This window comes from Trichomycterus rosablanca, chromosome 1 (assembly GCF_030014385.1).
Source record: "Trichomycterus rosablanca isolate fTriRos1 chromosome 1, fTriRos1.hap1, whole genome shotgun sequence".
NCBI lineage: Eukaryota > Metazoa > Chordata > Actinopteri > Siluriformes > Trichomycteridae > Trichomycterus > Trichomycterus rosablanca.
Window position 1 is genome coordinate 61,669,420 of NC_085988.1, and position 27,571 is coordinate 61,696,990.

The 27,571-nt window shown below is 42.6% G+C and overlaps 42 non-coding genes across 42 annotated transcripts; 37 read left to right on the forward strand and 5 right to left on the reverse strand.

Moving 5' to 3' along the window:
- Positions 1-10,950: 10,950 nt before the first annotated feature.
- Positions 10,951-11,037, reverse strand: trnay-gua (transfer RNA tyrosine (anticodon GUA)). The gene is given in 2 exon segments: positions 10,951-10,986; positions 11,001-11,037. It is a non-coding gene; the product is annotated as a tRNA-Tyr (tRNA).
- A 147-nt stretch (positions 11,038-11,184) lies between these two features.
- Positions 11,185-11,271, reverse strand: trnay-gua (transfer RNA tyrosine (anticodon GUA)). Its single transcript is given in 2 exon segments — positions 11,185-11,220; positions 11,235-11,271. It is a non-coding gene; the product is annotated as a tRNA-Tyr (tRNA).
- Positions 11,272-11,368: 97 nt separating this feature from the next.
- On the reverse strand, positions 11,369-11,455 carry trnay-gua (transfer RNA tyrosine (anticodon GUA)). The gene is given in 2 exon segments: positions 11,369-11,404; positions 11,419-11,455. It is a non-coding gene; the product is annotated as a tRNA-Tyr (tRNA).
- A 331-nt stretch (positions 11,456-11,786) lies between these two features.
- On the reverse strand, positions 11,787-11,873 carry trnay-gua (transfer RNA tyrosine (anticodon GUA)). The gene is given in 2 exon segments: positions 11,787-11,822; positions 11,837-11,873. It is a non-coding gene; the product is annotated as a tRNA-Tyr (tRNA).
- A 97-nt stretch (positions 11,874-11,970) lies between these two features.
- On the reverse strand, positions 11,971-12,057 carry trnay-gua (transfer RNA tyrosine (anticodon GUA)). Its single transcript is given in 2 exon segments — positions 11,971-12,006; positions 12,021-12,057. It is a non-coding gene; the product is annotated as a tRNA-Tyr (tRNA).
- Positions 12,058-13,742: 1,685 nt separating this feature from the next.
- Positions 13,743-13,829, forward strand: trnay-gua (transfer RNA tyrosine (anticodon GUA)). Its single transcript is given in 2 exon segments — positions 13,743-13,779; positions 13,794-13,829. It is a non-coding gene; the product is annotated as a tRNA-Tyr (tRNA).
- A 147-nt stretch (positions 13,830-13,976) lies between these two features.
- On the forward strand, positions 13,977-14,064 carry trnay-gua (transfer RNA tyrosine (anticodon GUA)). The gene is given in 2 exon segments: positions 13,977-14,013; positions 14,028-14,064. It is a non-coding gene; the product is annotated as a tRNA-Tyr (tRNA).
- Positions 14,065-14,210: 146 nt separating this feature from the next.
- Positions 14,211-14,297, forward strand: trnay-gua (transfer RNA tyrosine (anticodon GUA)). The gene is given in 2 exon segments: positions 14,211-14,247; positions 14,262-14,297. It is a non-coding gene; the product is annotated as a tRNA-Tyr (tRNA).
- A 97-nt stretch (positions 14,298-14,394) lies between these two features.
- Positions 14,395-14,481, forward strand: trnay-gua (transfer RNA tyrosine (anticodon GUA)). The gene is given in 2 exon segments: positions 14,395-14,431; positions 14,446-14,481. It is a non-coding gene; the product is annotated as a tRNA-Tyr (tRNA).
- A 147-nt stretch (positions 14,482-14,628) lies between these two features.
- Positions 14,629-14,715, forward strand: trnay-gua (transfer RNA tyrosine (anticodon GUA)). The gene is given in 2 exon segments: positions 14,629-14,665; positions 14,680-14,715. It is a non-coding gene; the product is annotated as a tRNA-Tyr (tRNA).
- Positions 14,716-14,862: 147 nt separating this feature from the next.
- trnay-gua (transfer RNA tyrosine (anticodon GUA)) lies at positions 14,863-14,949 on the forward strand. Its single transcript is given in 2 exon segments — positions 14,863-14,899; positions 14,914-14,949. It is a non-coding gene; the product is annotated as a tRNA-Tyr (tRNA).
- Positions 14,950-15,096: 147 nt separating this feature from the next.
- trnay-gua (transfer RNA tyrosine (anticodon GUA)) lies at positions 15,097-15,183 on the forward strand. The gene is given in 2 exon segments: positions 15,097-15,133; positions 15,148-15,183. It is a non-coding gene; the product is annotated as a tRNA-Tyr (tRNA).
- Positions 15,184-15,676: 493 nt separating this feature from the next.
- On the forward strand, positions 15,677-15,763 carry trnay-gua (transfer RNA tyrosine (anticodon GUA)). Its single transcript is given in 2 exon segments — positions 15,677-15,713; positions 15,728-15,763. It is a non-coding gene; the product is annotated as a tRNA-Tyr (tRNA).
- Positions 15,764-15,910: 147 nt separating this feature from the next.
- On the forward strand, positions 15,911-15,997 carry trnay-gua (transfer RNA tyrosine (anticodon GUA)). The gene is given in 2 exon segments: positions 15,911-15,947; positions 15,962-15,997. It is a non-coding gene; the product is annotated as a tRNA-Tyr (tRNA).
- Positions 15,998-19,287: 3,290 nt separating this feature from the next.
- trnay-gua (transfer RNA tyrosine (anticodon GUA)) lies at positions 19,288-19,374 on the forward strand. The gene is given in 2 exon segments: positions 19,288-19,324; positions 19,339-19,374. It is a non-coding gene; the product is annotated as a tRNA-Tyr (tRNA).
- Positions 19,375-19,521: 147 nt separating this feature from the next.
- Positions 19,522-19,608, forward strand: trnay-gua (transfer RNA tyrosine (anticodon GUA)). Its single transcript is given in 2 exon segments — positions 19,522-19,558; positions 19,573-19,608. It is a non-coding gene; the product is annotated as a tRNA-Tyr (tRNA).
- A 281-nt stretch (positions 19,609-19,889) lies between these two features.
- trnay-gua (transfer RNA tyrosine (anticodon GUA)) lies at positions 19,890-19,976 on the forward strand. The gene is given in 2 exon segments: positions 19,890-19,926; positions 19,941-19,976. It is a non-coding gene; the product is annotated as a tRNA-Tyr (tRNA).
- Positions 19,977-20,235: 259 nt separating this feature from the next.
- trnay-gua (transfer RNA tyrosine (anticodon GUA)) lies at positions 20,236-20,322 on the forward strand. The gene is given in 2 exon segments: positions 20,236-20,272; positions 20,287-20,322. It is a non-coding gene; the product is annotated as a tRNA-Tyr (tRNA).
- Positions 20,323-20,469: 147 nt separating this feature from the next.
- trnay-gua (transfer RNA tyrosine (anticodon GUA)) lies at positions 20,470-20,556 on the forward strand. The gene is given in 2 exon segments: positions 20,470-20,506; positions 20,521-20,556. It is a non-coding gene; the product is annotated as a tRNA-Tyr (tRNA).
- Positions 20,557-20,815: 259 nt separating this feature from the next.
- Positions 20,816-20,902, forward strand: trnay-gua (transfer RNA tyrosine (anticodon GUA)). Its single transcript is given in 2 exon segments — positions 20,816-20,852; positions 20,867-20,902. It is a non-coding gene; the product is annotated as a tRNA-Tyr (tRNA).
- Positions 20,903-21,049: 147 nt separating this feature from the next.
- On the forward strand, positions 21,050-21,136 carry trnay-gua (transfer RNA tyrosine (anticodon GUA)). The gene is given in 2 exon segments: positions 21,050-21,086; positions 21,101-21,136. It is a non-coding gene; the product is annotated as a tRNA-Tyr (tRNA).
- Positions 21,137-21,629: 493 nt separating this feature from the next.
- trnay-gua (transfer RNA tyrosine (anticodon GUA)) lies at positions 21,630-21,716 on the forward strand. The gene is given in 2 exon segments: positions 21,630-21,666; positions 21,681-21,716. It is a non-coding gene; the product is annotated as a tRNA-Tyr (tRNA).
- A 281-nt stretch (positions 21,717-21,997) lies between these two features.
- trnay-gua (transfer RNA tyrosine (anticodon GUA)) lies at positions 21,998-22,084 on the forward strand. Its single transcript is given in 2 exon segments — positions 21,998-22,034; positions 22,049-22,084. It is a non-coding gene; the product is annotated as a tRNA-Tyr (tRNA).
- A 128-nt stretch (positions 22,085-22,212) lies between these two features.
- Positions 22,213-22,299, forward strand: trnay-gua (transfer RNA tyrosine (anticodon GUA)). Its single transcript is given in 2 exon segments — positions 22,213-22,249; positions 22,264-22,299. It is a non-coding gene; the product is annotated as a tRNA-Tyr (tRNA).
- Positions 22,300-22,630: 331 nt separating this feature from the next.
- On the forward strand, positions 22,631-22,717 carry trnay-gua (transfer RNA tyrosine (anticodon GUA)). Its single transcript is given in 2 exon segments — positions 22,631-22,667; positions 22,682-22,717. It is a non-coding gene; the product is annotated as a tRNA-Tyr (tRNA).
- A 97-nt stretch (positions 22,718-22,814) lies between these two features.
- trnay-gua (transfer RNA tyrosine (anticodon GUA)) lies at positions 22,815-22,901 on the forward strand. The gene is given in 2 exon segments: positions 22,815-22,851; positions 22,866-22,901. It is a non-coding gene; the product is annotated as a tRNA-Tyr (tRNA).
- Positions 22,902-23,048: 147 nt separating this feature from the next.
- trnay-gua (transfer RNA tyrosine (anticodon GUA)) lies at positions 23,049-23,135 on the forward strand. Its single transcript is given in 2 exon segments — positions 23,049-23,085; positions 23,100-23,135. It is a non-coding gene; the product is annotated as a tRNA-Tyr (tRNA).
- Positions 23,136-23,282: 147 nt separating this feature from the next.
- trnay-gua (transfer RNA tyrosine (anticodon GUA)) lies at positions 23,283-23,369 on the forward strand. The gene is given in 2 exon segments: positions 23,283-23,319; positions 23,334-23,369. It is a non-coding gene; the product is annotated as a tRNA-Tyr (tRNA).
- A 331-nt stretch (positions 23,370-23,700) lies between these two features.
- Positions 23,701-23,787, forward strand: trnay-gua (transfer RNA tyrosine (anticodon GUA)). Its single transcript is given in 2 exon segments — positions 23,701-23,737; positions 23,752-23,787. It is a non-coding gene; the product is annotated as a tRNA-Tyr (tRNA).
- Positions 23,788-23,934: 147 nt separating this feature from the next.
- Positions 23,935-24,021, forward strand: trnay-gua (transfer RNA tyrosine (anticodon GUA)). Its single transcript is given in 2 exon segments — positions 23,935-23,971; positions 23,986-24,021. It is a non-coding gene; the product is annotated as a tRNA-Tyr (tRNA).
- Positions 24,022-24,168: 147 nt separating this feature from the next.
- Positions 24,169-24,255, forward strand: trnay-gua (transfer RNA tyrosine (anticodon GUA)). Its single transcript is given in 2 exon segments — positions 24,169-24,205; positions 24,220-24,255. It is a non-coding gene; the product is annotated as a tRNA-Tyr (tRNA).
- A 515-nt stretch (positions 24,256-24,770) lies between these two features.
- trnay-gua (transfer RNA tyrosine (anticodon GUA)) lies at positions 24,771-24,857 on the forward strand. The gene is given in 2 exon segments: positions 24,771-24,807; positions 24,822-24,857. It is a non-coding gene; the product is annotated as a tRNA-Tyr (tRNA).
- A 147-nt stretch (positions 24,858-25,004) lies between these two features.
- trnay-gua (transfer RNA tyrosine (anticodon GUA)) lies at positions 25,005-25,091 on the forward strand. The gene is given in 2 exon segments: positions 25,005-25,041; positions 25,056-25,091. It is a non-coding gene; the product is annotated as a tRNA-Tyr (tRNA).
- A 147-nt stretch (positions 25,092-25,238) lies between these two features.
- trnay-gua (transfer RNA tyrosine (anticodon GUA)) lies at positions 25,239-25,325 on the forward strand. Its single transcript is given in 2 exon segments — positions 25,239-25,275; positions 25,290-25,325. It is a non-coding gene; the product is annotated as a tRNA-Tyr (tRNA).
- Positions 25,326-25,606: 281 nt separating this feature from the next.
- On the forward strand, positions 25,607-25,693 carry trnay-gua (transfer RNA tyrosine (anticodon GUA)). Its single transcript is given in 2 exon segments — positions 25,607-25,643; positions 25,658-25,693. It is a non-coding gene; the product is annotated as a tRNA-Tyr (tRNA).
- A 147-nt stretch (positions 25,694-25,840) lies between these two features.
- Positions 25,841-25,938, forward strand: trnay-gua (transfer RNA tyrosine (anticodon GUA)). Its single transcript is given in 2 exon segments — positions 25,841-25,877; positions 25,892-25,938. It is a non-coding gene; the product is annotated as a tRNA-Tyr (tRNA).
- A 147-nt stretch (positions 25,939-26,085) lies between these two features.
- On the forward strand, positions 26,086-26,172 carry trnay-gua (transfer RNA tyrosine (anticodon GUA)). The gene is given in 2 exon segments: positions 26,086-26,122; positions 26,137-26,172. It is a non-coding gene; the product is annotated as a tRNA-Tyr (tRNA).
- Positions 26,173-26,319: 147 nt separating this feature from the next.
- trnay-gua (transfer RNA tyrosine (anticodon GUA)) lies at positions 26,320-26,406 on the forward strand. The gene is given in 2 exon segments: positions 26,320-26,356; positions 26,371-26,406. It is a non-coding gene; the product is annotated as a tRNA-Tyr (tRNA).
- A 147-nt stretch (positions 26,407-26,553) lies between these two features.
- On the forward strand, positions 26,554-26,640 carry trnay-gua (transfer RNA tyrosine (anticodon GUA)). The gene is given in 2 exon segments: positions 26,554-26,590; positions 26,605-26,640. It is a non-coding gene; the product is annotated as a tRNA-Tyr (tRNA).
- Positions 26,641-26,787: 147 nt separating this feature from the next.
- On the forward strand, positions 26,788-26,874 carry trnay-gua (transfer RNA tyrosine (anticodon GUA)). Its single transcript is given in 2 exon segments — positions 26,788-26,824; positions 26,839-26,874. It is a non-coding gene; the product is annotated as a tRNA-Tyr (tRNA).
- A 147-nt stretch (positions 26,875-27,021) lies between these two features.
- trnay-gua (transfer RNA tyrosine (anticodon GUA)) lies at positions 27,022-27,108 on the forward strand. The gene is given in 2 exon segments: positions 27,022-27,058; positions 27,073-27,108. It is a non-coding gene; the product is annotated as a tRNA-Tyr (tRNA).
- Positions 27,109-27,255: 147 nt separating this feature from the next.
- trnay-gua (transfer RNA tyrosine (anticodon GUA)) lies at positions 27,256-27,342 on the forward strand. Its single transcript is given in 2 exon segments — positions 27,256-27,292; positions 27,307-27,342. It is a non-coding gene; the product is annotated as a tRNA-Tyr (tRNA).
- The last annotated feature ends 229 nt before the right edge of the window (positions 27,343-27,571 follow it).

Consider the following 27,571-nt stretch of genomic DNA (forward strand, 5'->3'; position numbering starts at 1 on the left):
AACCATGTACAGAAGCGGCATTAACTTCTCGGCATGCAGTCATGACCTGTCCCCAATAGAGAATGTGTGGAGAATTTTGTGGCAACGACGATTCTGTACTGTTGCACATCTTAAGACGTGTTTGCAGAAAGAATGGGACAAAATAAAACCTAAAACAGTAAATCACTTGGTATCCTCGGTGCCAAAACGTCTTTTAAGTGTGGTGAAAAGGAATGGCAACATTACAAAGTGGTAAATGCTTTACTGTCCCAACTTTTTTTTTGAATGTGTTGCAGACCTGAAATGCAGGAATGGATGTTTATTAATAAACGAAATGAAGTTGACCAGACAAAACATGAAATATCTCAGGTTCATCCTGTCTGCAATCAAATAAAAGTAAAAGTAGGAAACTGTTTTTTTAATTATTATTTGCATTTTTCATCCAGTTTCAACTTTTTCTGATTTGGGGTTGTAGAATATTTTAGAAATTTAGTCATGATAAAACTTTAATTCTGATCTTACAAAAATATATATACAAACCCCCTTTCCTGACAAGTTAGGACATTTTGTAAAATGCAGTAAAACAAGAATCTGTGATTTGTTAATTCTCTTGAGGTGGTACATCATCACCGTTTCTATCAGTTGAACTTTTTAACCGTTTGTAACTGATTAAACTAATTGTTGCAGTTTAGCAAGTGAAACTATTGCCCATTCATGCTTGATCAAAGACTTTAACTGCTTTCAGTGGTCTTTTCAGGATGTGGCATACATTTTCAATGTAGGAGACAGATTTGGACTGAAGGCACTGGCATATGGAAGTAACTATGGCCTTTATTGCATAACCATAGACTTTACTACATTTTACAAAATGTCCTTTATGGGAACTTTTAATGAAAATATACTTTATAATAATTCAATAATAATTTGATAATATATAGAAAATAAAGTCATATTTCAAGAAAGAAAGTTGTAAGAAAAAAATAAGATTATTAAAATTAATTAATTAAAAGAAATTAAAATCAAAACATGCACCAAAAAAAGGAATAATATTTTTTTTTAAAAGGTTGTAATTCTTTTAGAATTAAGTCTAGGCAGACTGCTGTAAAATGAGTCTCAGGGATTATCTCTAATGAGATAAGCATGTAAAACTTGTCTTAAAGTTTGGTGATATCAAATACTTAACATGATCAAGTTTGAAAATTCTCTCTGTCCTACAAAAGCAGTGAATTAAATGTAGACCGCACCATTGAGCACTAAATAGTGCACTCCCAATACAACTACCCATCTTTCTTATTAAATGCATTTACTTTTTAAATGTTATATATTTTAAACAGTGGCCCTAAAATGCCTTCACAATAAACTAGTATGGGAAATCAGATGTTTAGAACTGGCTCATTCATAAGTTATTTTCATAGATGAATGTTGCCAAAAGATATTGCAAATGTTTAGGTAAAATTGTAAAGTACACTGCTATTACCATAGATGTTTTGCACATTGTTTTTAGCATGTCCTGAAAGTAATGACTGATAGTGTCAGACTGAAAAAAATGTTACCCATAAAGGTGTGTAAATCTCAAGTACAGTAGGCCGCTCAGGTATCGTATCGAATACAAATCGATAAAAATTTCAGCTCTGCCTGCCAGCTAGGCTGAGCGGCCACATGAACAACAATTGGCCTGTTGTTCAGATATGGGTGGGATTAAGCCAGATAGGGTCTCTCTCTCTCATAACTCTCTCATGAACTCTGCTGGCTGATTGATGGCGCATGCACAGAGATGAGAGGGTGTGTCTCAGGGTGTGTCTCTCTGTACACAGTGCTGAGCTGCACTGCACTCGTCAAAGTGCAGGTTATAAAATGCATACGGCTGCTGCCCACGTGTCGGAGGGAGCGTGGATTAGCTTTGTTCTCCTCAATCAGAGCAGGGATCGGCATTGGTGGAGAGGAAGCATGACGCAATCAGGCAATTGGACACACTAAAAGGGAGAAAAAGGGGAGAATATGCATAAATAAAATATATTTTAAAAAATCTCAAGTACAGTGCTGTGGACAAAACTGCCTTCTTCTGATTCTGTCCACTTTAGCATGTTTGGTTCACTGAATAGTTTCAGATTCTCATACAGTCATATGAGAATATAAGTCAAGGAGTACATGAGGAAACACAAAACACATTTATTTATGTTATTAAATAATGACATTATGTACGTATTAAGAAAATATGTTGTGCAATACCTATATAATTAAGGTTATATGTAATACCTGGTAATTATTTATATGGTAATAACTGGTTGTGCCATCCCTAACATAAAAATACCAATCAAACATTTCTGATAACAGTCTTTATTATATAATATTAATATTAAATTTTTCTTTGACCAGCAATATCTGAACTCAGCCACACTGTAGGGTTTTTGTGTTATCCCAGTTAAGCATAGGTGTTAGAATTATGCCACATAAACAGGTCCCATATGTTCCAAAAAGTTCTGCTTTGAACTCATCTGTGCATGTGACATTATCACAAAAGGCCTTTTTGCCATAAAGGTGTTGTTTGGCAAATGTGACATGAGCCTTTATGTTCTTTTTGGTTAGCAGTGGTTTTCACCTTGCATCTTTTTCAATGATACTGCCCAGATTTGTCCAGTTTCTTTCTAAAGGTGTATTCATGAACGCTGACTTCATTGCACTTTGAGTTCTTGGATAAGTAAAGAGGAAAGACTTCCTTTAATCCCTAGTCCTACTCACAGGTTAGTGAATGGTATTATTCTTTAATATGTGTTTTGTAATAGATTTTAAAACAATGGCCTGTTTTACCTCAACAAACATATAGTTCCTTTTATGATGTATAGTAGGTTTTATGATTAAAGATTCACTATATTTATTATGCATTTCCTTTATTAAAGTGCTATATCATAGTTTATAGATAGAATGTTTTAAACTTATATGTAAAGCACTTTGAAGTTTTGACCTCAAAATGAAGTGGTATATAAATTATTTATTTATTTATTGTTCTTCTTCTTATTATTATTATTTTATTATTATTAAAACTAATGAGGCTCTAGGGTGGCACAGCAATCTATTATGTTTGCCCATGACCACTGAGAACTGTGTTAGAATGCCAACAGTGCTATCGGCCAGCCGTGCATCTACACAGACACGATTGGCTATGTCTGAGGGAGGGGAGGTGGCCGAAGCCCTGTGATGGATTGGCACCCTGTCCAGGGAATTCTAGCCTTGTGCCCAGTGTTTCCTGGTGAAACCAGACATGCAAAATCCCCGGTCAGGAATGTATATCAGAAGAAGTGGTTGATAAAAATGAGACCACGTTGCTATTACATTTACAAAAATCTATTGTATGTTGCTATTATTATCCAAACAGTTTTGCTACCTTAAAATATAATCAAATAAAGATCTTTATAAATTAATCAAAATATTGTGGCCACTATAAAAATATATTTTTATGTTTTGATTTCCAGAATAAAGTCGTATAAGTTTCGATTTCGAGAAAGAAGTCGAAATGATTATGACAATAAAGTTGAAATATTATGGACAAAGAGTGTGCAGCCGTTGTGGGCTTGTCAGTTCAGAGAAGCACGGGTCTCAGTACCTGGATCGGCACACAAGCGCTAAGGGCAGCGTTCAACGAATGTTACTGAGGCTCTCCAGTAACCCGAGATTTTTTGGGTCGTTGTTTGTATTGTATGCTTCCATCCACATAATATGACAACTAAACCCGTCAGTGCAACCATTTATAGCGATGCCATACGGCTTTAGTTTATCGTACGAGTCCATAAAGCTCGGTTGAGGTACTGGTGACGACGCAGACGCTGAGCGCATTGTTGGCGCATGTTCTTCTAAATAAACACAGTTTATTACAAAGCCGTTTCAGCGTCCTTACGCTAATAACAAACTGGTGCTGATGTGCAGGAGATTGGGGATTTCTTTATTTGTGAAACCGATATGAAAGTATAACAAATCATGAACATCCCTCATTTGACACAAAGAGGTTGCAATGGCCATAACATTTCAACTTTAATCTCGAAATAATTTTGACTTTAATCTCGAAATAATTTTGACTTTAATCTCGAAATAATTTTGACTTTAATCGCGAAATCATTTTTACTTTAATCTCGAAATCATTTCGACTTTAATCTCGAAATCATTTCGACTTTTATCTCGAAATCATTTTGACTTTACTCTCGAAATCATTTCGACTTTAATCTCGAAATCATTTCGACTTTAATCTCGAAATCATTTTTACTTTAATCTCGAAATCATTTTTACTTTAATCTTGAAATCGAAATTTATACATTATTTTCAAAATAATTTCGACTTTATTCTCGAAATCGAAACTTGTACGACATTATTTTCAAAATAATGTCAACTTTATTCTCGAAATCGAAACTTAAACGACATTATTCTCAAAATAATTTCGACTTTATTCTTGAAATCGAAACTTATACATTATTCTCAAAATAATTTCGACTTTATTCTCAAAATCGAAACTTATACGATTTTTAAAAATGTTTTAAAAAATTTTCTTTACAGTGACCCTAATACGCCGTCATATTAAAAACATCCTGTAAAAGCTAATATTAAATGCATTGGTGTTTTCACAATTTAAAGTTGGAGTATGGGAACTTTAGCTACTAAACATAAATGATCTGCACATAAATAAAAAAGGATCCTCTCAATGTCTTGTTAGCACATGTTTTTGGGTGCATGTCTACAGTGGTTAGCTGGTGATGTAAATATTTCTAGAAATTCTCAGTCTTTTCGAGATGTGTATATCACTCTGCCTTGCATATTATTCGTACTACAGTAATCGAGTTTACCAGATATCGAGCAAGTTTTATAAATTCACTGCCATTTGTGAAACTCATTTTGCCATGCACGGATGATGTGCACTTGTAAGCCATTCTATATGTGTGCTCTATTGTTTATTTGGATGCATTGTCTTTAAACATTCAGCTAAATCCACTCCCACACTGTTATTTAGTGAATGCCATAGTCATTGCTCATAAAGAGAACAGAACATGGCCATCATTCTGGATATGTCGGAGCCACATTAATCCAATAGTCCACACGTCATTGGTTGTGCAGGATTACACACTTGGCTGGTTATGGGGAACTTTTAATCTGTGCTAAACTGGCCAAATTCACAGAATGTGAGCAGTTCTATGCAACCTAAATGCATCTGGTATATCAACTATTAAGCATTATGAATAATAACTTTTATATATTTTTGTATGCCTTTGTGTATGCTTTATCTCTGATTTGTTTAATATCTGATCACTTGATTACAGATTGTAATGCTTTGGGGTTTCATTTAAATTATGCAGGTAACACATCCAACCTTTACATTCCATTCTAAAGCTAGTTTCAGAAAAAGATGTACATACATTTACATTAATATTGATATTTATTTGTGTTGCGGAGGATGAACATTGTGTGCTTACGACATTTTATTGAACAGGGTTTCCATGTGTATTATGAACTCCCTAAGGTACAAAACTTAGTTTACATGCTGTGTAAACTATTTATGTTTTTAATTATTTATGTAAATTGTAGAAAGGCCACAACATTACATAGGTCTGCCACTACAAACAGCTCATACATATCTTTCTCAATTTAAACATTGAAATCCATATTTAATTGCATTTTTCCTTTGATTCAGTGCATGTTGGCATTATTCCTAGTTCATCAGTGACGGTAAAATAAATTATTAAGCTAATTTATTCATTTAACATTAAGTATGTGTAATGACAGAGTGGTGTGAGAGTGATAATATGTAATGTGTAAGGACTGTTGCCATTCTTGACTATGACAAACTGTACCCAACTGGCACAACTGACACAGAGAAATGAGCTAGCACTGATCCTGTCCAAATCAGTAGTAACAGGAGATCTATGATGTACTAACTTTGGATGTTGCATGTTTTGTAGGTGGTTTGTCCATACTATTTTTGTGTTCAAATTCTACACTTCAACTAAGAAAGACAACAAAGCTATAGGAAAAATGAACTGGAATTATTATCTAAGATGTATACTGATTGTACAAAGATATGCTTGTATAATTTGTCTGGTTTTCCACTCAATGTACACTAAAAAAACAAACAAAAAAAATCTGCTGTCATGGTTTTTGTGGTTGTACACAAACATTACTAATAAATTATGCAAATTGTGCTGTACAAACGGCTGTTGCCATAAATAGTCTAAATATTAAATAATATATGGAATATTCTGCAGAGACTGGCTCTTATTGAACTGATGTTGGATGTTGTCATGGTATAAAACAAAAATATGTATTGTATTATAGGGGGCTGGATGAAAAAAAAAAACACCTCTCACCTGTTTTGCCATGTATGTTCTGTTTTGTTTTCAGACCAGATCTGTTCCACTTGATTGCTATTATTCATTACACCTGTGCCTTGTTTCCCCAGCCTTGTTTAGCCATGTGTCAGAATAATAATGTCAGAAGATAAATGAAAACAAAGATTACACTTGACTGGATTAGATAATTTATTGGCACCATTGTGGGTTCTTACATCAGCTGAAGAACAAGGATCAGAACTGTGGGCCTCCCTTTTATACTGCTCTAGTCACATTACATTGGGTGTTGGACATTGGAACCTCCATTTTGGACTAACTGTTGTTTCTTATCTACTTACAACCTTTTACAACAGCTTAATGACTGACATGTTGCTTATCTCCCAGCCAAATATCAAGCACAATATAACTAAGGACTTAATGCACAAAACAACATAATTATACACCGATCAGCATTAAAACCACCTCCTTGTTTCTACACACATTGTCCATTTTATCGGCTTCACTTATCATATAGAAGCACTTTGTAGTTCTACAATCACTGACTGTAGTCCATCTGTTTCTATGCATGCTTTGTTAGCCCCCTTTCATGCTGCTCTTCAGTGGTCAGGACTCTCCCAGGATCACCACAGAGTGGGTATTATTAGCACTGCAGTGACACTGACATGGTGGTGGTGTGTTAGTGTGTGTTGTGCTGGTATGAGTGGATAAGACACAGCAGTGCTGATGGAGTTTCTAAACACCTCACTGTCACTGCTGGACTGAGAATAGTCCACCAACCAAAATATCCAGCCAACATCGCCCCATGGGCAGCATCCTGTGACCACTGATGGTCTAGAAGATGTCCAACTCAAACAGCAGCAATAGATGAGCGATCGTCTCTGACTTTACAACTACAAGGTGGATCAACTAGGTAGGAGTGTCTAATAGAGTGGAGTGGACACGGTATTTAAAAACTCCAGCAATGCTGCTGTGTCTGATCCACTTATACCAGCACAACACACACTAACACACCACCACCATGTCAGTGTCACTGCAGTGCTGAGAATCATCCACCACCTAAATAATACCTGCTCTGAGGGGGTCCTGTGGGGGTTCAGACCATTGAAGAACAGCATGAAAGCAGGCTAAAAAGGTATGCAGAGAAACAGATGGACTACAGTCAGTAATTGTAGAACTACAAAGTGCTTCTATATGGTAAGTGGAGCTGATAAAATGGACAGTGAGTGTAGAAACAAAGAGGTGGTTTTAGTGTAATCTCTAGGTAACATTAAGCATAAAATCAAATTTTTCCATAACACCATGCATTTAAACCCCTCTGTGTTTGCAGACCTGTGCAAGGTATTAGTGACTACACAGAAGTTTTGCCTAGAACCACTGCTATGTGGGACCATTGCTATGTTTGGCCATTGCCTTGTTTCTGACCATAAGTGCTGCTTTGTCTTGTTTATACAGTTTGCAAATCAACTGGCCTAATGTTGGACCTCGAGCTTTGGAGTCTCCTTGTTTTACCTTCCTAATTGTTAATAAAATACAATCCTGCACCTGCATCCTGCATTAGGAATGCAGCAGGACCTGATGCACTGAAAGACACAATGTCCATTTGAGGGAACCAACAACAGATTTCAAATAGAGTAATCAAATTAGTCAACTAGTGCAGGTGGTCACTCCCATATCTATGGCTTCTGACGTACTAATGCTTGGTTCCTGTTGCTTTGAGGCACACCCGGAATGTTATCCAAGTGAAGCTTCTAAATGCCAGATTTTTTTTTCTGCAGTGTTCATTGTATTTTACAGACCAACAATGGCTGTCAGACCAGAACAACATCCATGCGCAACAACCTGAGGTTATCAGACTCTTGCAATGGAAAAAGCCCTCAAACTGGCTACAGCATTCTGGAATCAGAGAGGTGAGATCTTATTGAACTATGACACTTTCATAGATTGTCTTTGCAAAGTCTTTGATCATGCCACAGAGGGAAAGGTCTCCAGGGAACTGCTAATTTCTCTAATGCAGGGGAATCAGCATGTAGCAGAGTTAGAGTTCTGCACGCTGATGGTGGGCAGCAGGTAAAATGAGCTGATCCCTTAGGCAGCATTCCATACCGGTTTGCACGAGAACACCCTCACTGAACTGGCCACAAAATATTTTCTTAGATACACTCATCAATCTTGGCATACATCTTGTCACACATAGGGCCGAAAAGCCACCATTGTAGGTACTCCAACATTGCCTTGAAGGCAGCATGTGTCACTAAAATCAAAATATATGCATAAGTCAATGGTATGCAAATTACATATGGACAAATGCAAATCACACATGCTGGGGACACTGACGCACCCCACAAGATATATGACTTAATTAATGAAAAATGATAAATAAAGACATGACACCACAAGAACATGTAAGTTAATGAATAGCAACTTTAAGTACGTACTGCAGCTTTATTACTGACAATATGAATGACAAGGAATCATACATGTAGGAATGTTAAATAGCCTTTACAAGGACAAAAGGACATTTTAGCATTTAACAAGAGAAAGACAAGAAAAGAAACAATATAATCAAAGAAGAAGAAAAAAAAGATGTTCAACTGGGTGCATCTGCTTCAGGTTGCTTTTGTTCTTGTGTTTCCTTTGATAGCTCCGTTGGTAAAGCTGAAGACTGTAGTGGATAGTGCTGGTGTCCATAGGTCACTGGTTTGAATTTGGCTTGAAGGAATCACATCAGCATCAGCAATCCACAACTAAGCAAACAAGAGAGATCAGGTTGATTGTACCCTTGTGCCTGCCTTTTATAGCTCAGTTGGTAGAGCGGAGGAAAGTAGTGCATAGTGGTGGCATCCTTCAGTTGTTGGTTCGAATCCAGCTTGAAGTAATTTGCTTTTATCACATGATTAGTCCACACTGGCTAGGCAGCAACATGTTAAATGAAGTGGCTGAACATTAAACCTCCTTGCACCCTTCGATAGCTCAGTTAGTAGAGTGGGGAAATGTAGTGGATAGTGCTGGCATCCTTACTTGCTTTCCTCCTTGGCTGAACATTAAACTCTTACTTCCAAAGACACTTCAGCAATTCACACCTAATCAAACAAAAAAGACCAAGCTGTTTGCATTCTCCAATAGCTCAGTTGGTAGGGAAAAGGACTGTAGTTGGTAGTGCTGGCATCCTTAGGAGGGTGGTTTGAATTCAGCTTGTAGCAATTTGCATTCCTCTTTGGCTGCACATTAAACTCTTACTTCCAAAGACCCTTCAGCAATCCACACCTAATCAAACAAGAGAGACCAACTTGCTTTCGCTCAGTTGGTAGAGCAGAAGACTGTAGTGGACTGTTTTGGCATCATTAGGTCGCTGGTTCGAATCCGGCTTGAAGGAAATTGCTTTTCTCACATGACTAGTTCACACGGGCTACGCAGCAACATGTTTAATAAAGTGGCAGAACATTAAAGTCTTACTTCTTGCTTCCAAAGACCCTTCAGCAATCCACACCTAATCAAACAACAGAGACCCGGTTAATTGCACCCTTTGATAGCTCAGTTGGTAGAGCGGAGCAATGTAGTGGATTGTTCTGGCATCCTTAGGTCGCTGGTTCGAATACGGCTCAAAGGAACTTGCTTTCCTCTTCGGCTGAACATTAAACTCTTACTTCCAAAGACACTTCAGCAATTCACACCTAATCAAACAAAAGAGACCAAGCTGTTTGCTCTCTCCAATAGCTCAGTTGGTAGGGAGAAGGACTGTAGTTGGTAGTGCTGGCATCCTTAGGAGGGTGGTTTGACATCAGCTTGTAGCAATTTGCTTTCCTCTTTGGCTGAACATTAAACTCTTACTTCCAAAGACCCTTCAGCAATCCACACCTAATCAAACAAGAGAGACCAACTTGCTTTCGCCCTTTGATAGCTCAGTTGGTAAAGCAGAGGACTGTAGTGGATTCCACAAAGTTGAATCAGTTCATCTGGACACAAGTTTGTTGTAGAGATACGTTTTGTCACTCAATCCGAATGACTTTTTCAGTCTGAGCTGGTGTTGAATACCCCAACCTTATATGCAGTTCATTTGCATAACGACTGATCACTGGCCATTGCATAACAATGGAACTGGTGATCAGGTCCATATGAAATTCACAATGACCAATAATTACAATGGTCATGTGTGTCTTTCTAACAGCACCTAACAGCATACACTACGTTACTCTGTTTGTGTCGAGGAACCCGGTCCTTAGGGTGAACTAATTTCTGGCGTAGCGTGTTCTGGGGTTTGAAAGCAACTGAAACACGGTGTTTGGAGAATATCCGTCTCAACTGAGCTATCAAAGGGTACAACCAACTTGGTCTCTGTTGTTTGATTAGGTGTGGATTGCTGAAGTGCCTTTGGAAGTAAGAGTTTTATGTTCAGCCAAACAGGAAAGCAAATTCTTTCGAACCGGATTCGAACCAGCGACCTAAAGATGCCAGAACAACCAACTACAGTCCTCTGCTCTACCAACTAAGCTATCAATGGGCGAAAGCAAGTTGGTCCCTGTTGTTTGATTAGGTGTGGATTGCTGAAGAGTCTTTGGAAGCAAGAAGTAAGACTTTAATGTTTTGCCACTTCATTAAACATGTTGCTGCGTAGGCCGTGTGAACTAGTCATGTGAGAAAAGCAAATTCCTTCGAGCCGGATTCGAACCAGCGACCTAAGGATGCCAGAACAACCCACTACAGTCCTCCACTTTAGCAACTGAGCTATCGAAGGGTGCAATCAATCTGGTCGCTGTTGTTTGATTAGGTGTGGATTGCTGAAGAGTCTTTGGAAGCAAGAAGTAAGACTTTAATGTTTTGCCACTTCATTAAACATGTTGCTGCGTAGGCCGCGTGAACTATGCATGTGAGAAAAGCAAATTCCTTCAAGCCGGATTCGAACCAGCGACCTAAGGATGCCAGAACAACCCACTACAGTCCTCCGCTCTACCAACTGAGCTATCGAAGGGTGCAATCAACCTGGTCGCTGTTGTTTGATTAGGTGTGGATTGCTGAAGGGTCATTGAAAGTAAGAGTTTAATATTCAGCCAAAGAATGAAGCATGTTCCTTCGAGCCTGATTCGAACCAGCAACTTAAGGATGCCAGTACAATCCACTACAGTCCTCCACTCTACCAACTGAGCTATCAAAGGGTGCAATCAACCTGGTCGCTGTTGTTTGATTAGGTGTGGATTGCTGAAGGGTCATTGAAAGTAAGAGTTTTATGTTCAGCCAAACAGGAAAGCAAATTCTTTCGAACCGGATTCGAACCAGCGACCTAAAGATGCCAGAACAACCAACTACAGTCCTCTGCTCTACCAACTAAGCTATCAATGGGCGAAAGCAAGTTGGTCTCTCTTGTTTGATTAGGTGTGGATTGCTGAAGAGTCTTTGGAAGCAAGAAGTAAGACTTTAATGTTTTGCCACTTCATTAAACATGTTGCTGCGTAGGCCGCGTGAACTATGCATGTGAGAAAAGCAAATTCCTTCAAGCCGGATTCGAACCAGCGACCTAAGGATGCCAGAACAACCCACTACAGTCCTCCGCTCTACCAACTGAGCTATCGAAGGGTGCAATCAACCTGGTCGCTGTTGTTTGATTAGGTGTGGATTGCTGAAGGGTCATTGAAAGTAAGAGTTTAATATTCAGCCAAAGAATGAAGCATGTTCCTTCGAGCCTGATTCGAACCAGCAACTTAAGGATGCCAGTACAATCCACTACAGTCCTCCACTCTACCAACTGAGCTATCAAAGGGTGCAATCAATCTGGTCGCTGTTGTTTGATTAGGTGTGGATTGCTGAAGGGTCATTGAAAGTAAGAGTTTTATGTTCAGCCAAACAGGAAAGCAAATTCTTTCGAACCGGATTCGAACCAGCGACCTAAAGATGCCAGAACAACCAACTACAGTCCTCTGCTCTACCAACTAAGCTATCAATGGGCGAAAGCAAGTTGGTCTCTGGTTTCAGATGAACTGGTTTCAGAGTCACCAGCTCAGACTTCTTCAGTCTGAGCTGGTGAACTGGTTTCCCCGATTTACAGTTCCCGACAATCCTCCCGGCACCTAACAGCATACACTACGTTACTCTGTTTGTGTCGAGGAACCCGGTCCTTAGGGTGAACTAATTTCTGGCGTAGCGTATCCTGGGGTTTGAAAGCAACTGAAACACGGTGTTTGGAGAATATCCGTCTTAATTGTTCCGATACTCCCGCCACTGTAGTGGATTGTTCTGGCATCCTTAGGTTGCTGGTTCGAATACGGCTCGAAGGAACTTGCTTTCCTCTTTGGCTGAACATTAAACTCTTACTTCCAAAGACCCTTCAGCAATCCACACCTAATCAAACAAGAGAGACCAACTTGCTTTCGCCCATTGATAGCTTAGTTGGTAGAGCAGAGGACTGTAGTTGGTTGTTCTGGCATCTTTAGGTCGCTGGTTCGAATCCGGTTCGAAAGAATTTGCTTTCCTGTTTGGCTGAACATAAAACTCTTACTTCCAAAGGCACTTCAGCAATCCACACCTAATCAAACAACAGAGACCAAGTTGGTTGTACCCTTTGATAGCTCAGTTGGTAGAGCAGAGGACTGTAGTGGATTCCACAAAGTTGAATCAGTTCATCTGGACACAAGTTTGTTGTAGAGATACGTTTTGTCACTCAATCCGAATGACTTTTTCAGTCTGAGCTGGTGTTGAATACCCCAACCTTATATGCAGTTCATTTGCATAACGACTGATCACTGGCCATTGCATAACAATGGAACTGGTGATCAGGTCCATATGAAATTCACAATGACCAATAATTACAATGGTCATGTGTGTCTTTCACACATGATTGGGGTAAAGCTCCAATTACGGCGTTGTATGATGGTGAGAGATGTACTCTCAGGCCCCCTCCCCGGTTCAGGGATGGTCATTCCCTCTTCACATAGATGGCCTCTTTGACTCCACGTTCAAAACAGCGTTCCTCCTTGTCAAGGATCTGCACATCTTCATCATTAATTGAGTGGCCGCTGGCTTACAGGTGGGTGTAAACCGCAGAGTCCTGGCCAGAAGAGGTCGATCTTCTATGTTGGGCCATCCGTTTCGCCAGTGGCTGTTTAGTTTCCCCGATGTACAGTTCCCGACAATACTCCCGGCACCTAACAGCATACACTACGTTACTCTGTTTGTGTCGAGGAACCCGGTCCTTAGGGTGAACTAATTTCTGGCGTAGCGTGTTCTGGGGTTTGAAAGCAACTGAAACACGGTGTTTGGAGAATATCCGTCTTAATTGTTCCGATACTCCCGCCACTGTAGTGGATTGTTCTGGCATCCTTAGGTCACTGGTTCGAATACGGCTCGAAGGAACATGCTTCATTCTTTGGCTGAATATTAAACTCTTACTTTCAATGACCCTTCAGCAATCCACACCTAATCAAACAACAGCGACCAGGTTGATTGCACCCTTCGATAGCTCAGTTGGTAGAGCGGAGGACTGTAGTGGGTTGTTCTGGCATCCTTAGGTCGCTGGTTCGATTCCGGCTTGAAGGAATTTGCTTTTCTCACATGCATAGTTCACGCGGCCTACGCAGCAACATGTTTAATGAAGTGGCAAAACATTAAAGTCTTACTTCTTGCTTCCAAAGACTCTTCAGCAATCCACACCTAATCAAACAACAGCGACCAGATTGATTGCACTCTTCGATAGCTCAGTTGCTAAAGTGGAGGACTGTAGTGGGTTGTTCTGGCATCCTTAGGTCGCTGGTTCGAATCCGGCTCGAAGGAATTTGCTTTTCTCACATGACTAGTTCACACGGCCTACGCAGCAACATGTTTAATGAAGTGGCAAAACATTAAAGTCTTACTTCTTGCTTCCAAAGACTCTTCAGCAATCCACACCTAATCAAACAACAGGGACCAGTTCGATTGCACCGTTCGATAGCTCAGTTGGTAGAGCGGCGGACTGTAGTGGGTTGTTCTGGCATCCTTAGGTCGATGGTTCGAATCCGGCTCGAAGGAACTAGCTTCATTCTTTGGCTGAATATTAAACTCTTACTTTCAATGACCCTTCAGCAATCCACACCTAATCAAACAACAGGGACCAGATCGATTGCACCCTTCGATAGCTCAGTTGGTAGAGCGGAGGACTGTAGTGGGTTGTTCTGGCATCCTTAGGTCGCTGGTTCGAATCCGGCTCGAAGGAATTTGCTTTTCTCACATGCATGGTTCACGCAGCCTACGCAGCAACATGTTTAATGAAGTGGCAAAACATTAAAGTCTTACTTCTTGCTTCCAAAGACTATTCAGCAATCCACACCTAATCAGACAACAGGGACCAAGTCGATTGCACCCTTCGATAGCTCAGTTGGTAGAGCGGAGGACTGTAGTGGGTTGTTCAGGCATCCTTAGGTCGCTGGTTCGAATCCGGCTCGAAGGAAGTTGCTTTTCTCACATGACTAGTTCACATGGCCTACGCAGCAACATGTTTAATGAAGTGGCAAAACATTAAAGTCTTACTTCTTGCTTCCAAAGACCCTTCAGCAATCCAAACCTAATCAAACCAGAGAGACCAGCTTGCTTTTGCCCTTCGATAGCTCAGTTGGTAGAGCGGAGGACTGTAGTGGGTTGTTCTGGCATCCTTAGGTCGCTGGTTCGAATCCGGCTCGAAGGAAGTTGCTTTTCTCACATGACTAGTTCACACGGCCTACGCAGCAACATGTTTAATGAAGTGGCAAAACATTAAAGTCTTACTTCTTGCTTCCAAAGACTCTTCAGCAATCCACACCTAATCAAACAACAGGGACCAGGTCGATTGCACCCTTCGATAGCTCAGTTGGTAGAGCGGAGGACTGTAGTGGGTTGTTCTGGCATCCTTAGGTCGCTGGTTCGAATCCGGCTCGAAGGAAGTTGCTTTTCTCACATGACTAGTTCACACGGCCTACGCAGCAACATGTTTAATAAAGTGGCAGAACATTAAAGTCTTACTTCTTGCTTCCAAAGACCCTTCAGCAATCCACACCTAATCAAACAACAGCGATAGCTCAGTTGGTAGAGCGGAGGACTGTAGTGGGTTGTTCTGGCATCCTTAGGTCGATGGTTCGAATCAGGCTCTAAGGAACATGCTTCATTCTTTGGCTGAACATTAAATTCTTACTTTCAAAGAACATTCAGCAATCCACACCTAATCAAACAAGAGAGACCAGCTTGCTTTTACTCTGTGATAGCTCAGTTGGTAGAGTGGAGGACTGTTGTGGGTTGTTCCGGCATCCTTAGGTCTCTGGTTCGAATCCGGCTCGAAGGAACTTGCTTCATTCTTTGGCTGAATATTAAACTCTTACTTTCAATGACCCTTCAGCAATCCACACCTAATCAAACAACAGGGACCAAGTCGATTGCACCCTTCGATAGCTCAGTTGGTAGAGTGGAGGACTGTAGTGTGTTGTTCTGGCAACCTTAGGTCGCTGGTTCGAATCCGGCTCGAAGGAATTTGCTTTTCTCACATGACTAGTTCACATGGCCTACGCAGCAACATGTTTAATGAAGTGGCAAAACATTAAAGTCTTACTTCTTGCTTCCAAAGACCCTTCAGCAATCCACACCTAATCAAACAACAGCAACCAGTTTGATTGCACCCTTCGATAGCTCAGTTGGTAGAGCGGAGGACTGTAGTGAGTTGTTCTGGCATCCTTAGGTCGCTGGTTCGAATCCGGCTCGAAGGAACTTGCTTTCCTCCTTGGCTGAACATTAAACTCTTACTTCCAAAGACACTTCAGCAATTCACACCTAATCAAACAAAAAAGACCAAGCTGTTCGCATTCTCCAATAGCTCAGTTGGTAGGGAAAAGGACTGTAGTTGGTAGTGCTGGCATCCTTAGGAGGGTGGTTTGAATTCAGCTTGTAGCAATTTGCATTCCTCTTTGGCTGCACATTAAACTCTTACTTCCAAAGACCCTTCAGCAATCCACACCTAATCAAACAAGAGAGACCAGCTTGCTTTCGCTCAGTTGGTAGAGCAGAAGACTGTAGTGGACTGTTTTGGCATCATTAGGTCGCTGGTTCGAATCCGGCTTGAAGGAAATTGCTTTTCTCACATGACCAGTTTACACGGGCTACGCAGCAACATGTTTAATAAAGTGGCAGAACATTAAAGTCTTACTTCTTGCTTCCAAAGACCCTTCAGCAATCCACACCTAATCAAACAACAGAGACTCAGTTAATTGCACCCTTTGATAGCTCAGTTGGTAGAGCGGAGCAATGTAGTGGATTGTTCTGGCATCCTTAGGTCGCTGGTTCGAATACGGCTCGAAGGAACTTGCTTTCCTCTTCGGCTGAACATTAAACTCTTACTTCCAAAGACACTTCAGCAATTCACACCTAATCAAACAAAAGAGACCAAGCTGTTTGCTCTCTCCAATAGCTCAGTTGGTAGGGAGAAGGACTGTAGTTGGTAGTGCTGGCATCCTTAGGAGGGTGGTTTGACATCAGCTTGTAGCAATTTGCTTTCCTCTTTGGCTGAACATTAAACTCTTACTTCCAAAGACCCTTCAGCAATCCACACGTAATCAAACAAGAGAGACCAACTTGCTTTCGCCCTTTGATAGCTCAGTTGGTAGAGCAGAGGACTGTAGTGGATTCCACAAAGTTGAATCAGTTCATCTGGACACAAGTTTGTTGTAGAGATACGTTTTGTCACTCAATCCGAATGACTTTTTCAGTCTGAGCTGGTGTTGAATACCCCAACCTTATATGCAGTTCATTTGCATAACGACTGATCACTGGCCATTGCATAACAATGGAACTGGTGATCAGGTCCATTTGAAATTCACAATGACCAATAATTACAATGGTCATGTGTGTCTTTCACACATGATTGGGGTAAAGCTCCAATTACGGCGTTGTATGATGGTGAGAGATGTACTCTCAGGCCCCCTCCCCGGTTCAGGGATGGTCATTCCCTCTTCACATAGATGGCCTCTTTGACTCCACGTTCAAAACAGCGTTCCTCCTTGTCAAGGATCTGCACATCTTCATCATTAATTGAGTGGCCGCTGGCTTACAGGTGGGTGTAAACCGCAGAGTCCTGGCCAGAAGAGGTCGATCTTCTATGTTGGGCCATCCGTTTCGCCAGTGGCTGTTTAGTTTCCCCGATGTACAGTTCCCGACAATACTCCCGGCACCTAACAGCATACACTACGTTACTCTGTTTGTGTCGAGGAACCCGGTCCTTAGGGTGAACTAATTTCTGGCGTAGCGTGTTCTGGGGTTTGAAAGCAACTGAAACACGGTGTTTGGAGAATATCCGTCTTAATTGTTCCGATACTCCCGCCACTGTAGTGGATTGTTCTGGCATCCTTAGGTCACTGGTTCGAATACGGCTCGAAGGAACTTGCTTTCCTCTTTGGCTGAACATTAAACTCTTACTTCCAAAGACACTTCAGCAATTCACACCTAATCAAACAAAAGAGACCAAGCTGTTTGCACTCTCCAATAGCTCAGTTGGTAGGGAGAAGGACTGTAGTTGGTAGTGCTGGCATCCTTAGGAGGGTGGTTTGACATCAGCTTGTAGCAATTTGCTCTCCTCTTTGGCTGAACATTAAACTCTTACTTCCAAAGACCCTTCAGCAATCCACACCTAATCAAACAAGAGAGACCAACTTGCTTTCGCCCTTTGATAGCTCAGTTGGTAGAGCGGAGGACTGTAGTGGATTCCACAAAGTTGAATCAGTTCATCTGGACACAAGTTTGTTGTAGAGATACGTTTCGTCACTCAATCCGAATGACTTCTTCAGTCTTTGCTGATGAACTGGTTTCAGAGTCACCAGCTCAGACTTCTTCAGTCTGAGCTGGTGAACTGGTTTCCCCGATTTACAGTTCCCGACAATCCTCCCGGCACCTAACAGCATACACTACGTTACTCTGTTTGTGTCGAGGAACCCGGTCCTTAGGGTGAACTAATTTCTGGCGTAGCGTATCCTGGGGTTTGAAAGCAACTGAAACACGGTGTTTGGAGAATATCCGTCTTAATTGTTCCGATACTCCCGCCACTGTAGTGGATTGTTCTGGCATCCTTAGGTTGCTGGTTCGAATACGGCTCGAAGGAACTTGCTTTCCTCTTTGGCTGAACATTAAACTCTTACTTCCAAAGACCCTTCAGCAATCCACACCTAATCAAACAAGAGAGACCAACTTGCTTTCGCCCATTGATAGCTTAGTTGGTAGAGCAGAGGACTGTAGTTGGTTGTTCTGGCATCTTTAGGTCGCTGGTTCGAATCCGGTTCGAAAGAATTTGCTTTCCTGTTTGGCTGAACATTAAACTCTTACTTCCAAAGGCACTTCAGCAATCCACACCTAATCAAACAACAGAGACCAAGTTGGTTGTACCCTTTGATAGCTCAGTTGGTAGAGTGGAGGACTGTGGTGGATTGTACTGGCATCCTTAAGTTGCTGGTTCGAATCAGGCTCTTGGGAAATTGTTTTTCTCAAATGGGCTACACAGCAACATGTTTAATAAAGTAGCAGAACATTAAAGTCTTACTTCTTGCTTCCAAAGACCCTTCAGCAATCCACACCTAATCAAACAAGAGAGACCAGCTTGCTTTTGCTCTTTGATAGCTCAGTTGGTAGAGTGGAGGACTGTAGTGGGTTGTTCCGGCATCCTTAGGTCTCTTGTTCGAATCCGGCTCGAAGGAACTTGCTTCAGTCTTTGGCTGAATATTAAACTCTTACTTTCAATGACCCTTCAGCAATCCACACCTAATCAAACAACAGCGACCAGGTTGATTGCACCATTCGATAGCTCAGTTGGTAGAGCGGAGGACTGTAGTGGGTTGTTCTGGCATCCTTAGGTCGCTGGCTCGAAAGAATTTGCTTTTCTCACATGCATAGTTCACGCGGCCTACGCAGCAACATGTTTAATGAAGTGGCAAAACATTAAAGTCTTACTTCTTGCTTCCAAAGACCCTTCAGCAATCCACACCTAATCAAACAACAGCGACCAGGTTGATTGCACCCTTCGATAGCTCAGTTGGTAGAGCGGAGGACTGTAGTGGGTTGTTCTGGCATCCTTAGGTCGCTGGTTCGAATCCGGCTCGAAGGAAGTTGCTTTTCTCACATGACTAGTTCACACGGCCTACGCAGCAACGTGTTTAATAAAGTGGCAGAACATTAAAGTCTTACTTCTTGCTTCCAAAGACCGTTCAGCAATCCACACCTAATCAAACAACAGCGACCAGGTTGTTTGCACCCTTCGATAGCTCAGTTGGTAGAGCGGAGGACTGTAGTGGGTTGTTCTGGCATCCTTAGGTCGATGGTTCGAATCAGGCTCGAAGGAACATGCTTCATTCTTTGGCTGAACATTAAATTCTTACTTTCAAAGACCCTTCAGCAATCCACACCTAATCAAACAAGAGAGACCAGCTTGCTTTCGCTCTTTGATAGCTCAGTTGGTAGAGTGGAGGACTGTTGTGGGTTGTTCCGGCATCCTTAGGTCTCTGGTTCGAATCCGGCTCGAAGGAACTTGCTTCATTCTTTGGCTGAATATTAAACTCTTACTTTCAATGACCCTTCAGCAATCCACACCTAATCAAACAAGATAGATCAAGTTGATTGAACCCTTCGATAGCTCAGTTGGTAGAGCGGAGGACTGTAGTGGGTTGTTCTGGCATCCTTAGGTCGCTGGTTCGAATCCGGCTCGAAGGAAGTTGCTTTTCTCACATGACTAGTTCACACGGCCTACGCAGCAACATGTTTAATAAAGTGGCAGAACATTAAAGTCTTACTTCTTGCTCCCAAAGAGAGCGGAGGACTGTAGTGGGTTATTCTGGCAACCTTAGGTCGCTGGTTCGAATCCGGCTCGAAGGAACTTGCTTCATTCTTTGGCTGAATATTAAACTCTTACTTTCAATGACCCTTCAGCAATCCACACCTAATCAAACAACAGGGACCAGATCGATTGCACCCTTCGATAGCTCAGTTGGTAGAGCGGAGGACTGTAGTGGGTTGTTCAGGCATCCTTAGGTCGCTGGTTCGAATCCGGCTCGAAGGAAGTTGCTTTTCTCACATGACTAGTTCACACGGCCTACGCAGCAACATGTTTAATAAAGTGGCAGAACATTAAAGTCTTACTTCTTGCTTCCAAAGACCCTTCAGCAATCCACACCTAATCAAACAACAGCAACCAGTTTGATTGCACCCTTCGATAGCTCAGTTGGTAGAGCGGAGGACTGTAGTGAGTTGTTCTGGCATCCTTAGGTCGCTGGTTCGAATCCGGCTCGAAGGAAGTTGCTTTTCTTACATGACTAGTTCACACGGCCTACGCAGCAACATGTTTAATAAAGTGGCAGAACATTAAAGTCTTACTTCTTGCTTCCAAAGAGAGCGGAGGACTGTAGTGGGTTATTCTGGCAACCTTAGGTCGCTGGTTCGAATCCGGCTCGAAGGAACTTGCTTCATTCTTTGGCTGAATATTAAACTCTTACTTTCAATGACCCTTCAGCAATCCACACCTAATCAAACAACAGGGACCAGATCGATTGCACCCTTCGATAGCTCAGTTGGTAGAGCGGAGGACTGTAGTGGGTTGTTCAGGCATCCTTAGGTCGCTGGTTCGAATCCGGCTCGAAGGAAGTTGCTTTTCTCACATGACTAGTTCACACGGCCTACGCAGCAACATGTTTAATAAAGTGGCAGAACATTAAAGTCTTACTTCTTGCTTCCAAAGACCCTTCAGCAATCCACACCTAATCAAACAACAGCAACCAGTTTGATTGCACCCTTCGATAGCTCAGTTGGTAGAGCGGAGGACTGTAGTGAGTTGTTCTGGCATCCTTAGGTCGCTGGTTCGAATCCGGCTCGAAGGAAGTTGCTTTTCTTACATGACTAGTTCACACGGCCTACGCAGCAACATGTTTAATAAAGTGGCAGAACATTAAAGTCTTACTTCTTGCTCCCAAAGAGAGCGGAGGACTGTAGTGGGTTGTTCTGGCATCCTTAGGTCGATGGTTCGAATCAGGCTCTAAGGAACATGCTTCATTCTTTGGCTGAACATTAAATTCTTACTTTCAAAGAACCTTCAGCAATCCACACCTAATCAAACAAGAGAGACCAGCTTGCTTTTGCTCTGTGATAGCTCAGTTGGTAGAGTGGAGGACTGTTGTGGGTTGTTCCGGCATCCTTAGGTCTCTGGTTCGAATCCGGCTCGAAGGAATTTGCTTTTCTCACATGACTAGTTCACGCGGCCTACGCAGCAACATGTTTAATAAAGTGGCAGAACATTAAAGTCTTACTTCTTGCTTCCAAAGACCCTTCAGCAATCCACACCTAATCAAACAACAGCGACCAGATTGATTGCACCCTTCGATAGCTCAGTTGGTAGAGCGGAGGACTGTAGTGGGTTGTTCTGGCATCCTTAGGTCGATGGTTCGAATCAGGCTCTAAGGATCATGCTTCATTCTTTGGCTGAACATTAAATTCTTACTTTCAAAGAACCTTCAGCAATCCACACCTAATCAAACAAGAGAGACCAGCTTGCTTTTGCTCTGTGATAGCTCAGTTGGTAGAGTGGAGGACTGTTGTGGGTTGTTCCGGCATCCTTAGGTCTCTGGTTCGAATCCGGCTCGAAGGAACTTGCTTCATTCTTTGGCTGAATATTAAACTCTTACTTTCAATGACCCTTCAGCAATCCACACCTAATCAAACAACAGGGACCAGGTCAATTGCACCCTTCGATAGCTCAGTTGGTAGAGCGGAGGACTGTAGTGGGTTGTTCTGGCATCCTTAGGTCACTGGTTCGAATCCGGCTCTAAGGAATTTGCTTTTCTCACATGCATAGTTCACGCGGCCTACGCAGCAACATGTTTAATGAAGTGGCCAAACATTAAAGTCTTACTTCTTGCTTCCACACCTAATCAAACAACAGCGACCAGGTTGATTGCACCCTTCGATAGCTCAGTTGGTAGAGCGGAGGACTGTAGTGGGTTGTTCTGGCATCCTTAGGTCGCTGGTTCGAATCCGGCTCGAAGGAAATTGCTTTTCTCACATGACTAGTTCACACGGCCTACGCAGCAACATGTTTAATAAAGTGGCAGAACATTAAAGTCTTACTTCTTGCTTCCAAAGACCCTTCAGCAATCCACACCTAATCAAACAACAGCGACCAGGTTGATTGCACCCTTCGATAGCTCAGTTGGTATAGCGGAGGACTGTAGTGGGTTGTTCAAGCATCCTTAGGTCGATGGTTCGAATCAGGCTCTAAGGAACATGCTTCATTCTTTGGCTGAACATTAAATTCTTACTTTCAAAGAACCTTCAGCAATCCACACCTAATCAAACAACAGCAACCAGTTTGATTGCAGCCTTCGATAGCTCAGTTGGTAGAGCGGAGGACTGTAGTGAGTTGTTCTGGCATCCTTAGGTCGCTCGTTCGAATCCGGCTCGAAGGAACTTGCTTCATTCTTTGGCTGAATATTAAACTCTTACTTTCAATGACCCTTTAGCAATCCACACCTAATCAAACAAGATAGATCAAGTTGATTGAACCCTTCGATAGCTCAGTTGGTAGAGCGGAGGACTGTAGTGGGATGTTCTGGCATCCTTAGGTCGCTGGTTCGAATCTGGCTCGAAGGAAGTTGCTTTCCTCACATGACTAGTTCACGCGGCCTACGCAGCAACATGTTTAATGAAGTGGCAAAACATTAAAGTCTTACTTCTTGCTTCCAAAGACTCTTCAGCAATCCACACCTAATCAAACAACAGGGACCAGTTCGATTGCACCCTTCGATAGCTCAGTTGGTAGAGCAGAGGACTGTAGTGGGTTGTTCTGGCATCCTTAGGTCGCTGGTTCGAATCCGGCTCGAAGGAATTTGCTTTTCTCACATGACTAGTTCACACGGCCTACGCAGCAACATGTTTAATGAAGTGGCAAAACATTAAAGTCTTACTTCTTGCTTCCAAAGACTCTTCAGCAATCCACACCTAATCAAACAACAGCGACCAGGTCGATTGCACCCTTCGATAGCTCAGTTGGTAGAGCGGAGGACTGTAGTGGGTTGTTCTGGCATCCTTAGGTCGATGGTTCGAATCAGGCTCGAAGGAACATGCTTCATTCTTTGGCTGAACATTAAATTCTTACTTTCAAAGACCCTTCAGCAATCCACACCTAATCAAACAAGAGAGACCAGCTTGCTTTTGCTCTTTGATAGCTCAGTTGGTAGAGTAGAGGACTGTTGTGGGTTGTTCTGGCATCCTTAGGTCGCTGGTTCGAATCCGGCTCGAAGGAAGTTGCTTTTCTTACATGACTAGTTCACACGGCCTACGCAGCAACATGTTTAATAAAGTGGCAGAACATTAAAGTCTTACTTCTTGCTCCCAAAGACTCTTCAGCAATCCACACCTAATCAAACAACAGGGACCAGGTCGATTGCACCCTTCGATAGCTCAGTTGGTAGAGCGGAGGACTGTAGTGGGTTGTTCTGGCATCCTTAGGTCGCTGGTTCGAATCCGGCTCGAAGGAATTTGCTTTTCTCACATGACTAGTTCACGCGGCCTACGCAGCAACATGTTTAATGAAGTGGCAAAACATTAAAGTCTTACTTCTTGCTTCCAAAGACTCTTCAGCAATCCACACCTAATCAAACAACAGGGACCAGGTCGATTGCACCCTTCGATAGCTCAGTTGGTAGAGCGGAGGACTGTAGTGGGTTGTTCTGGCGTCCTTAGGTCGCTGGTTCGAATCCGGCTCGAAGGAAGTTGCTTTTCTCACATGACTAGTTCACACGGCCTACGCAGCAACATGTTTAATGAAGTGGCAAAACATTAAAGTCTTACTTCTTGCTTCCAAAGACTCTTCAGCAATCCACACCTAATCAAACAACAGCGACCAGGTTGATTGCACCCTTCGATAGCTCAGTTGGTAGAGCGGAGGACTGTAGTGGGTTGTTCTGGCATCCTTAGGTCGATGGTTCGAATCAGGCTCGAAGGAACATGCTTCATTCTTTGGCTGAACATTAAATTCTTACTTTCAAAGACCCTTCAGCAATCCACACCTAATCAAACAAGAGAGACCAGCTTGCTTTTGCTCTTTGATAGCTCAGTTGGTAGAGTAGAGGACTGTTGTGGGTTGTTCCGGCATCCTTAGGTCTCTGGTTCGAATCCGGCTCGAAGGAACTTGCTTCATTCTTTGGCTGAATATTAAACTCTTACTTTCAAAGACCCTTCAGCAATCCACACCTAATCAAACAAGAGAGACCAGCTTGCTTTTGCTCTTTGATAGCTCAGTTGGTAGAGTAGAGGACTGTTGTGGGTTGTTCTGGCATCCTTAGGTCGCTGGTTCGAATTCGGCTCGAAGGAAGTTGCTTTTCTTACATGACTAGTTCACACGGCCTACGCAGCAACATGTTTAATAAAGTGGCAGAACATTAAAGTCTTACTTCTTGCTCCCAAAGACTCTTCAGCAATCCACACCTAATCAAACAACAGGGACCAGGTCGATTGCACCCTTCGATAGCTCAGTTGGTAGAGCGGAGGACTGTAGTGGGTTGTTCTGGCATCCTTAGGTCGCTGGTTCGAATCCGGCTCGAAGGAATTTGCTTTTCTCACATGACTAGTTCACGCGGCCTACGCAGCAACATGTTTAATGAAGTGGCAAAACATTAAAGTCTTACTTCTTGCTTCCAAAGACTCTTCAGCAATCCACACCTAATCAAACAACAGGGACCAGGTCGATTGCACCCTTCGATAGCTCAGTTGGTAGAGCGGAGGACTGTAGTGGGTTGTTCTGGCGTCCTTAGGTCGCTGGTTCGAATCCGGCTCGAAGGAAGTTGCTTTTCTCACATGACTAGTTCACACGGCCTACGCAGCAACATGTTTAATGAAGTGGCAAAACATTAAAGTCTTACTTCTTGCTTCCAAAGACTCTTCAGCAATCCACACCTAATCAAACAACAGCGACCAGGTTGATTGCACCCTTCGATAGCTCAGTTGGTAGAGCGGAGGACTGTAGTGGGTTGTTCTGGCATCCTTAGGTCGATGGTTCGAATCAGGCTCGAAGGAACATGCTTCATTCTTTGGCTGAACATTAAATTCTTACTTTCAAAGACCCTTCAGCAATCCACACCTAATCAAACAAGAGAGACCAGCTTGCTTTTGCTCTTTGATAGCTCAGTTGGTAGAGTAGAGGACTGTTGTGGGTTGTTCCGGCATCCTTAGGTCTCTGGTTCGAATCCGGCTCGAAGGAACTTGCTTCATTCTTTGGCTGAATATTAAACTCTTACTTTCAATGACCCTTTAGCAATCCACACCTAATCAAACAAGATAGATCAAGTTGATTGAACCCTTCGATAGCTCAGTTGGTAGAGCGGAGGACTGTAGTGGGATGTTCTGGCATCCTTAGGTCGCTGGTTCGAATCTGGCTCGAAGGAAGTTGCTTTCCTCACATGACTAGTTCACGCGGCCTACGCAGCAACATGTTTAATGAAGTGGCAAAACATTAAAGTCTTACTTCTTGCTTCCAAAGACTCTTCAGCAATCCACACCTAATCAAACAACAGGGACCAGTTCGATTGCACCCTTCGATAGCTCAGTTGGTAGAGCGGAGGACTGTAGTGGGTTGTTCTGGCATCCTTAGGTCGCTGGTTCGAATCCGGCTCGAATCCGGCTCGAAGGAATTTGCTTTTCTCACATGACTAGTTCACACGGCCTACGCAGCAACATGTTTAATGAAGTGGCAGAACATTAAAGTCTTACTTCTTGCTCCCAAAGACTGTTCAGCAATCCACACCTAATCAAACAACAGCGACCAGGTAGATTGCACCCTTCGATAGCTCAGTTGGTAGAGCGGAGGACTGTAGTGGGTTGTTCTGGCGTCCTTAGGTCGCTGGTTCGAATCCGGCTCGAAGGAAGTTGCTTTTCTCACATGACTAGTTCACACGGCCTACGCAGCAACATGTTTAATAAAGTGGCAGAACATTAAAGTCTTACTTCTTGCTCCCAAAGACTCTTCAGCAATCCACACCTAATCAAACAACAGGGACCAGGTCGATTGCACCCTTCGATAGCTCAGTTGGTAGAGCGGAGGACTGTAGTGAATTGTTCTGGCATCCTTAGGTCGCTGGTTCGAATCCGGCTCGAAAGAAGTTGCTTTTCTCACATGACTAGTTCACACGGCCTACGCAGCAACATGTTTAATAAAGTGGCAGAACATTAAAGTCTTACTTCTTGCTTCCAAAGACCCATCAGCAATCCACACCTAATCAAACAACAGGGACCAGGTCGATTGCACCCTTCGATAGCTCAGTTGGTAGAGCGGAGGACTGTAGTGGGTTGTTCTGGCATCCTTAGGTCGCTGGTTCGAATCCGGCTCGAAGGAAGTTGCTTTTCTCACATGACTAGTTCACACGGCCTACGCAGCAACATGTTTAATAAAGTGGCAGAACATTAAAGTCTTACTTCTTGCTTCCAAAGACCCTTCAGCAATCCACACCTAATCAAACAACAGGGACCAGGTCGATTGCACCCTTCGATAGCTCAGTTGGTAGAGCGGAGGACTGTAGTGAATTGTTCTGGCATCCTTAGGTCGCTGGTTCGAATCCGGCTCGAAGGAAGTTGCTTTTCTTACATGACTAGTTCACACGGCCTACGCAGCAACATGTTTAATAAAGTGGCAGAACATTAAAGTCTTACTTCTTGCTCCCAAAGACTGTTCAGCAATCCACACCTAATCAAACAAAAGGGACCAAATCGATTGCACCCTTCGATAGCTCAGTTGGTGGAGCGGAGGACTGTAGTGGGTTGTTCTGGCATCCTTAGGTCGCTGGTTCGAATCCGGCTCGAAGGAATTTGCTTTTCTCACATGACTAGTTCACGCGGCCTACGCAGCAACATGTTTAATGAAGTGGCAAAACATTAAAGTCTTACTTCTTGCTTCCAAAGACTCTTCAGCAATCCACACCTAATCAAACAACAGGGACCAGGTGGATTGCACCCTTCGATAGCTCAGTTGGTAGAGCGGAGGACTGTAGTGGGTTGTTCTGGCATCCTTAGGTCGATGGTTCGAATCAGGCTCGAAGGAACATGCTTCATTCTTTGGCTGAACATTAAATTCTTACTTTCAAAGACCCTTCAGCAATCCACACCTAATCAAACAAGAGAGACCAGCTTGCTTTTGCTCTTTGATAGCTCAGTTGGTAGAGTAGAGGACTGTTGTGGGTTGTTCCGGCATCCTTAGGTCTCTGGTTCGAATCCGGCTCGAAGGAACTTGCTTCATTCTTTGGCTGAATATTAAACTCTTACTTTCAATG